This window comes from Atta cephalotes, assembly GCF_000143395.1.
Source record: "Atta cephalotes unplaced genomic scaffold scaffold00040, whole genome shotgun sequence".
Classification (NCBI taxonomy): Eukaryota; Metazoa; Arthropoda; class Insecta; order Hymenoptera; family Formicidae; genus Atta; species Atta cephalotes.
Window position 1 is genome coordinate 1,321,788 of NW_012130104.1, and position 9,708 is coordinate 1,331,495.

Consider the following 9,708-nt stretch of genomic DNA (forward strand, 5'->3'; position numbering starts at 1 on the left):
TNTNTCTCTGTTCCCTATTCCTTTTATTGTATGGAGCCCTTTACTCTTCCACCGTCTTTGCAGCTTTCCTTTATGGAGGCGCGAAAAACATTTGATGACCGTATTGTTTGAATCCTAACAGTCGATAAAGTCGATTCTAAGTCGACTCTGAATCGACTATAGCTTCTAGATGTCTGAAAAATGGACGTCCATAAGTCGACTTTAGACGACTTGGAGGTGTCTCTATGTCATACAATGTCCCACTTTAAAGACGACTATAAGCCGACTTTTAAGTCAATCATTCTAGGCTGTAGTCCGATTCATGCTTACAACGCTCATGAATAGCATTCATACTTTAACTATAGTTAAACAACAAGAACGAAATGATCCATTTCCACATTTAAGCTTTGTGAGCGTAAATAACACTAAATGTCTTAAAGTCGAATAGATTGGAAGGACGTCTATAGAAAGTTGACTACTACAGTCGACTCTAAAGACCTGACTTAGCAAAATCGACGTATCGACGTTTGTGTTATTAGGGAAACTATGTTTTCATTTTAGAAATTTTATATTTTTATTAAACAGATTGTATTTTTTCATAACTATATTATTTCTTCATAATTATAACATTTCCTTCTTTATTACAATATGAAATACATCAATAAAGAATGTTTTGCGTTATTCATTTCCCATATTATGGCCCGTATTCAAAACGTCCTTACAACGATGTTAGCGCAAATATGCTACAGCTTGTATTCAGGATCGATTATCATAAAGTTTCCCTTAGGAATGAATACACAAAAAGTGAACAAATTGACGTAAATGTAAAGAATAAGCGATAATAAGTAACTTTTGGCTGTTATAAAATGTGAAATAGTTCATGAGAAATTTTTCGGCGTAAGTAAGGAAATGCCTAAAATGTGAAATTCTAGTTATTTTTTAGTAAGTTTGATATAAACTAGCTTGTTTTTCGATCTTTCTTCTGTTCCAGCATTAGAACTGCACTAGAACTCTCTCGCTTTCGACAAATATTAAATATATTTGAATATCTATTTGAAATGGATATTGCGTAGTTTCTCACCCTAAATATTGTGAACGAAGAGGAAGAGCATGCAGTTGACAGACGAAAACTTCGCATATTAAGAAAACATTTGCGAGATGTTAAATTAAATATATGAGTAAAAAGATAAAAATATGAAATGCACAAAAATGAAAATTTAAAAATGAAAATTATAATAAAAAATAGAGATTTATGAAACAGGTTGAAAAATAATCTTTTCCATTCAGATGAAGATTTCTCCGGCCCCAATTCGGAACAATTTAGGATTTGTGCTATGTTTTCTCATTTACATTGTTCTACGAGTTTTAAATATATACTGTTTTTTTACTACATACATTCTGTGTAAAAAGTACCTGGAATTTATCATCTGAAAAACGTGCATAAAAGATATCACCACAATTTTTTTCTATATGTTGGTACCACTGTAATAGTTACCACGCGGGATTTGAGCGCGATCTGTCCCTCCGTGTGTGACAGTAATTGTTTTTGTTAATCATACTTTTGCGTGCTCTACGATTTTTACAATGGAAAAATTAGTTGAACAAAGAGTTTGCCTTAAATTTTGTGTGTCAAACGAAATTTCGGGTGCCGAATCTGAAAATGTTGCAGAAGACCTACGGTGAATCGTGCATGTCAAAACACAGGCATATGAATGTATAAACTATTCAAAGAGAACCGAGAAGTAATAGTTGATTTGCCTCGTTCTGGTCGACCTTCAACGTCTACCTATGAAAACATCGACAAAATCAAGAAACTGGTGCTCAAAAATCATCGCATAAGTTTTAGAGTGTTGGCTGAAGAGATGAATATATCTGTTAAGTCTATAAATAACATTATGACTGATATTTTGATCATGAAACGCGTCGCTGCACGACTGGTTCCGAAAAAGCTCAATTTTGTCCAAAAAGAGCAGAAAGCAAGTCGCTGAAGACATGATTTCCTGAACTTCTACGGACCTCATCTTGAAACGTATCTTAACTGACGATGAGATTTATGACATGGATTTATGAATATGACATGTAAACAAGCCAACAGAATGATGCCTCGAAAACGAGCTGAAACCCAAAAAACTGCATCAAAATCGCTCGAAAATCAAGGTCATGCTGACAATTTTTTTCGATTATCGTGATGTGTACACTCCGAATTTCTTCCAAAGGAACAAACGGTAAATAAGAAATACTATATAGGTGTCATAAGGCGTTTGCGCGAGAATCTCCACCAAAAACGACTAAATTTGTGAAAGAACAATTCATGGATTTTGCACCACAATAATATACCATCGTACAAAGCCATCGTTGTACAAAAGTTTTTGGCCAAAAACTCAATGTTATCGACCAAACACCGTACTCGTCTGATATGGCCCCGTGTAACTTTTTCCTGTTCTCGAAGCTAAAATTATCACTTCGAGGAAGGCGTTTTGAGTCAATCGAGGCTATAAAAGAAAATTCGCTGAAGGAGCTGAAGACCATATCAATCTTACGAACGATGTATGGAGAATTAAGTCAAGCGGTGGCATTATATTGCACTCGATGGGATCTACTTTGAAGGCGACAATAAATTTTGATGAATAAATTAATTTAGTTAACAATTCTGAGTATTTTTTGCACAGAAATACAATATACAATCAAGAAGTAATGAAATAATATGTTTTTACCAGTTCTATATGGCTCTGAGAATTTCGCGACACTCTTCCCCGCGCAATATCCAAATTTTTTACATGTTTAACAGCATTTACTTTTATTTTTGAGTTACATTTATTGTTATTTTCAATTATATGTATAAGGAACAACAAATAATGAGCACAATATGATTTCCTATCAAAATACATGCATACATATTTGTATGTACATACATCTGTGAATATTTGTTAAATTTTCGTAAATTTAAGAGGAATGATGTAAATTCGCTTTATAATCTCACTTTCTCGTAATTTTCTTACATGATCATTAAGTCTGATATTGTTTGAAAGTGAAACTTTTCACGTGAGATTAGTATGTATGAAAAGTGAAAAAATAAAAGTTTCGTGAAAATTTCGATACCCAGAACGTGCTTACAATGATGTTAATGCTATACGCTAACATGCTATAATTTATGTTACGCATACTACAGAATTTTAGAGATAAAAGCATGTTTTATTGATAAAACTCATGTCTACAAGTTTTTCAATAAGCGCGCCATTTCCATACATTGTGATTCGTGCTGTCATAATGGGGCAAGCAAATATGAGCCAACAACAAGGATTGAAGATTTAAAACAAAAAAAATGAAAATCTCTATCCCTCTGCAGAGATTATCACAGGATTATCGATCCAAATTTAATACATGTGATCCTTTTTTGGGTCAGAAAACCAAGCAGGATTAAAAAAAAAATATGGATCATGGGATCAGACTCTGTTTTTCTAGGAACTTTAAGTGTGTCGTATGACGTTTGCAACCAATTAAAAAACAAGATCTTATTTTGTATCGATGATATCAAAGCAAAATCCTATTTTCTGATTAGTTGCAGAATATCGTACATATACATAACGCACATATAGATATAGGGTATTCAGAGTCAAATCTAAGGGCTATTCTATATTGGTTGGATCATAGATGCAAGTCATAAGCTGTTACTTCAGCCACTCCCATGCTTCAATTTAAAAATCGCATGCTTACTACGTTTCCGACGCTACGAGACCAAATGTAAAATGACCTTTATATTCAAGATCATCTTAAGTACAGTCTTAAGATGTCACGAACTAATCAGAGACTGATATTTATAGTCGGTTTTTTATTTCAAGACCTTAGATATTAGACCTTTGTTCGTGTCACATGCTCTGACATGCTCTAAACATGCTGTACCTATTGTAACACTCATTTTAATGGCTCGTACACACTGGACGCAGAAACACTTGCCGCGCGGCAAAATGAGACGCATAACCAATGAACACATTAGGAATATTTTATTGACTATTGCATCACAGCGTTTCCGCTTCCAGTGTGCAGAAGCTATAACACGCTTATTGAAATGAGTAGAAGCTATAACAAGGTAATGATCATGGTGTGTTTTCTCTTTATTGGCAGTGCAACCGTTATTTGCTCCCGCACAGAACGCGGCAACGCGTGCTGCGCAGCGGAAGTTGATGCGATAGCCAATCAGCGTCTCGCTTGCAAGCGAAGTAATAGATATATAATTTCCACCGCGCAACAAAAGTTGAATTCAATCTAACATAGTTGGACTCAATCCGAAGTAGTATTATATCATTTCTAGAAATTTGCAAGATGAGGCCGACTTAAAAACATAGAATTAGTGCGATAACTTCTGCCACGTGGCAACTGTTGCCATGTTCTATGTGTAGGAACCATATTACAGTACACTGCCGCAGCTGTTCCAAAATTACTGTGATACTGCCAGCACTACTGTAACATTATATATTTCGGAACGACTTTGCAGGAGACTGGCAGTAATATAAACAGACATGGATAAACATACGTAATGTATTAAATTATCATAAAAAAAGTTTGAACAAAAACAGCAGTGATAATTCTTCCGAAGAAGATGAACTATTTATGGGATCACCAATTTGAACAATTTGAACTCGGGTTAAAAACTATATGGACCAGTTAATGAATGTGGAATTTAAGAGTCATTTTCGATAAAATGAATATATATGCACTTTCTACAGTTAGATATAATGTATATATTTTTTAATTTTCTGGATCGAATATTTCAACGCATTGTGCTTCTTTAAGCAACGTCATATTGTACTGTAACTGCCTCACCTCGAAAGCCGCAGTAGTCGCAGTGACAATATGGCTATCATGATATGGTCATTGAGAGACGTTGTTGCAGCGCGCTGCATAGTAATAGAGGAACTATTTTTCAGTATGGCCACTTCTGGCAGTGTATCGGAACACATCTTATGAAACTTTTTCGCTAAAGTGGAAACATGAAAAGTGAAAATTTTTATGTATGTGGTACATATACAACACATGCATACAAAAAATTTTCACTTTTCATGTTTCCGCTCCAGGGAAAAAGTTATGATCGCTACCCAGGAGCACATTAAAATATGTTAGAGCATTCGCGATAAGACCTCATCTTAAGATGTCATTACATGCAAGTGTCGAGCGTCGAGTATCTGCGCAAAATGTAAATTATGAGAGGTTATATTCTGATATTTAATACTGATATTTAATACTGTGTGTCCTTTACTGTTTTAGATTATCTAGATTGGTTGAGTTTTTTGCATGTTTTTTAGAATTACTCGGAAATTTCTCTTCTGTTTTATCTTGTATGTATAAAATTCCGTATTCCTTTCTTTCAGTTCTTTGATTATTATCGTGTATTTTTCTAAGATTTTGAATTTTTACTTGTGCATCATTAATTATTTTGATTATATATTCATCTTTAGCAATGTTGTCAATAAGTATCGTGAGTGAAGAAATATTTACTACTTCTATAAAATAAATGGAGGCTTAGTTTTTTTATTTCTAATGGAGTATCTACTTTATCCTGTTCATCCATTTCTAATTGTCCATATCTATTAACGGTAATAGAAGGCTCAGCCAGTATGTTTTGGTTTTTGAACTTTTTAATTGTTTAGGATTAGATGATTCAAGGCTGTTTCGAGACCTTTATGAAAGGTAATCTCCTTCAAAATTGAATCTCTTGTCTCTTCACGTTCTATATTTGATCTGAAGGCTTTCAACGCACTATTTGTAGAGTTTTTTCTGGCTCTTCCCTGGAAAAATTCTAGTGGAAGAATTTGTTGTAGTTTGACCTTGTTGTTGTTATCTGACTTCTTTTTCAATATGTTAGTATTAGCATCGCTTATATTGTCTTCTTTATTTATTGATAGCTTAGTTATTTTAGTATTTCCTTGATAAGGGTTTCTATCAAGCAATAGTTGATTTCCTTCAGAATCCTTGAGGCTTGCCTTCATGGAGAATGGATTTTCCGAAGTACTTGGGTTGCCATGAGGTAATCATCTCCGTAATTGTTTTATCCATTGCTTAACATGTCCCGAAGGACTGTGTTTTCTGTCGAGATTGTCTCCATTAGCTGACTGGTCCCAATTTTAGGCGTCGAGAATTCGCTCTTTCGCCTTTGACTTAGCGTTATTCAGGGAGTATGGCAAGGACATGCATGCATCAGACTGAGTAGGAATAGATGGCATTTTTCAGATTTTTCAGCGATGCTCTTCCGTCAGCAAGGTGAGCTCCCTCGAAGCCCCTTAATTCACCATTAATCAATAATAAAGTGATATATGATATAAACACTCTTCAACAATATAAAATAAAATTTGAGCAGCCTCACCCTAAATGAGAGATACCACAATATAACAAATGCCAGCAATAAAGGCACATGAGAAACTTCTGCTTTCGAAAGGCAAGATGTGTCAAGTGTGCCGGAGACCACGACACTTTAAGGCTATGTTTCAAAACTTTCCTAAAATGCCAAAGGAGAACAAGATCGAATGATGTTAAATGCGTGTTATGCAATAGAAATCTCTCTAATCAAATTATAAGGAATACAGGATATATAAAGAACTGCAAAAAAACATGTTTCCTTCCCTAAGAAAAAAAAATAAAGCCTCCAAACGTACAAGTGGCTAAAGAAAATCCGAAACTTACACAAACTGAGTGCTCCTATACCCAAACAGCTATCCATGTACATCCATCCAAATACAAGTGAAAATAACCCAACAAAAAACAAAACCAGAGAATCGCAATAGCAATCAAACAATTTTCTTGAATTAAAGAATATGATGAATCCTAGAAAAGATGGACTCCATGCTTAACTTACTGCTCTTGTCACAAAATTCCCTATTAGCTTAAAAATAGCAACATGAAATTCTAACGGATTTATGCATCACATAGATGAAGTGAAAGTCTTTCTATTCACCAAAATAAACATTATGCTGATATCGGAAACGCATTTCACCAAAAAAACATCACATTAAAATACCGTATTACATAATACATCATACAATGCACGCGGATGACACAGCACACAGTGGCATCATGCTTATTAAAAATAATATCAAACACAACAACAAAGCGGAAAAATATAGGAAGGACTTTTTACAGGCTACCACAATAGTAAAGGGACTGGGCTGGCTTAATTACTATATGCTCCGTATATTGCCCTCCCAAACATCAAATCACTAGTGAACAATTTGAGTCATTCTTTAAAACTTTAGGGGACCGATTTATAGTGGGCGATTACAACGCAAAGCAATAGTATTGGAATTCAAAGTTAGCAAACCCTAAAGGGCGTGCTCCTTGTAAAACTATCACAAACAAATATTTAGAAACCATACCACAAAGCATGTCACATTACCTATTAGTCAACAGATAGAAGGAAAGTTTCAGATATAATTGATTTCGAAATAGTAAAGGGAATATCCAAAGCATACTTCAACATAACAAACAGATTTATCTTCTGATCATTCCCCACTAATAATTGAAGTAAACAATAAGATTGAAACGAAAATGCAATGTAATTATGCAATGCCCTGTACATTACATAATAAACAAACAAATTGGTACCTCTTCCACAAACAAGTAAATACCTTACTAAATATCACTGAAGGGGCAAAATGATTTAACATAAGCAGTAGAACATTTTAATGACAGCATTCAGCAACATGAAACTCAATTCCACTCTGCAGCCTCGGAAAGCAACAAATCTTAACTCCCGCTTCAATAAGAAAAAAATTGAAAAACGTAAGCTGAGAAAGGAATGATAGATCTCCTGAAACAATCTCCTGAAACTAAATTAAAACAAGGCTATTAAAGTTCGGCAAAAAGTACACGAAGCATTCAAATGCACTTCGTGTACTTTCAGGATATAGAAATAAAAAAATTTATTTTAAAATAAATATTGGAGTGTCATTGAGCTGTATAGCGAATGTAAACGAAGCGTCGTTGAGTAGTACGGCACCGTCATCAGAGGGACTTAGCAAGAACTTCTAACTTCTCAAATGTAAAAAACAGATTAGAACTAAAAGTCGTAGCGTTGAAAAATTTTTCAGTTGTGTTCTAATGAAATAATTTTTTGAAGTGAGCTTCTAAGACTCCAAGAAGAAAGCATTTTTTTAGATAGATTTAGATTTTTTAGATTACCAAATAAATGAAATATATTTTAAAATATCATTTGCTTATCAAGGATTTCGATTACATTTCATTCATGATCTAAGAACTCGACGATGCTCCGTTTACGTTCTCTAAACTGTCTAATCACGCTTTGTTTACATTTCAACGAACATTTTGCTTGTGTTTGCCAAAGAACTTATCTATACTTTTATTTATGTTTCTTTAACATTTAGTTAACGCTTCTTTTACGTTTCATATTTCAATTTTCCTTACGAGTTTCCGTTACTTCCTCTTTACATTTTGTTTACACTCCAATTAATGCTTTATTGATATCCGCTTTACGTTTTATTTTCATCAGGGACATAAATAACTGTATTTAAAAAAAGTATTTTTAGAGGTTTCATGAACACGCTCTGATCAAGTTGAAAGTAAGTGACAAACTTCATTCGCGTATACTTCTTACATAAGGATGCCGTCACATGAAGCGTAAACCCCCATATTCTAATATTACTAAAATACGTTATATTCTATTTACTAGAATATGCCATTCTGAAAGCTAGGATTCACATTGGACGTATTTCGCAAAAGATTAGAGAAATGCGATCAATTGCTGATCAGAATTTCTGTTGTACACTCTAACTGCTAAATAAATTTAATGCTAAATAAATTTATGATTGGTTTTCGTAACCTATGCATCTTGAAAAGTATGCTTCATGGGAAACTAGCACCTTTCCATCGCGTACATATGAACGGATGATCGAATGAATTGTTAAAATCAGAAAATCTTATGAGAATAAGAATTTCAACCTATCAGAAACTGTATATTTCACAATACATGATTTCTGATCTACTGTAAACAATTGACAACAGAGAAAAATATCAGGGCGCTTCTCTTTTCGATCCCAGTGATCTCACACAGTCCTGACGCTGTTGGGTTTATATCTAGTAAATCTCTATTGCGTTTATATCTAGTAAATTTTTTATAGTTCGGCTTAACATCATATTCCTCGAATGCTTAAATCAAGACCAATTGTTTTGTTGGACAAGTCCCTAATGAGCTCGATCCGCCTGACAACACATTCGATTTGGAATGTCCCCATGGCATTTTTCCGCCATATCCAGAATTCTCTTTCAGAGATTGTCGGGATCTTTAGAGCACGACCGCCATTTACCAGGTAACCAATCAATTCTCGTGTTCTCCGTCTAGAAGTGCGTTCCGTTTCTTGCATGATGCGCATAGAAACATAGAAGTTCGTTCCGTTTCTCTTCATGCACACTCGCTGCATGCATGATTCAACCTATCGCCAATTAACCCCACCTCTTCCGGTGCATGAGACCGCATGAAGTGCTCACCTCTGCTTATCTCTCGAGCTTGGGCACTTCATGCAGCTTATCCATTCAACATATTTTAGCGCGAAACTGAAATCATGGGTGGTTCAGTTGGGGCGCGTATACTAAAAATCACGGGGTTAAAGATATGTAAGTAGGGTGCTCAGAATACCCAAAAATTTTTTAATTTAACGTTTCATATATACATATGTTATATTTTATATATATATATATATATATATATATATATATATATATATA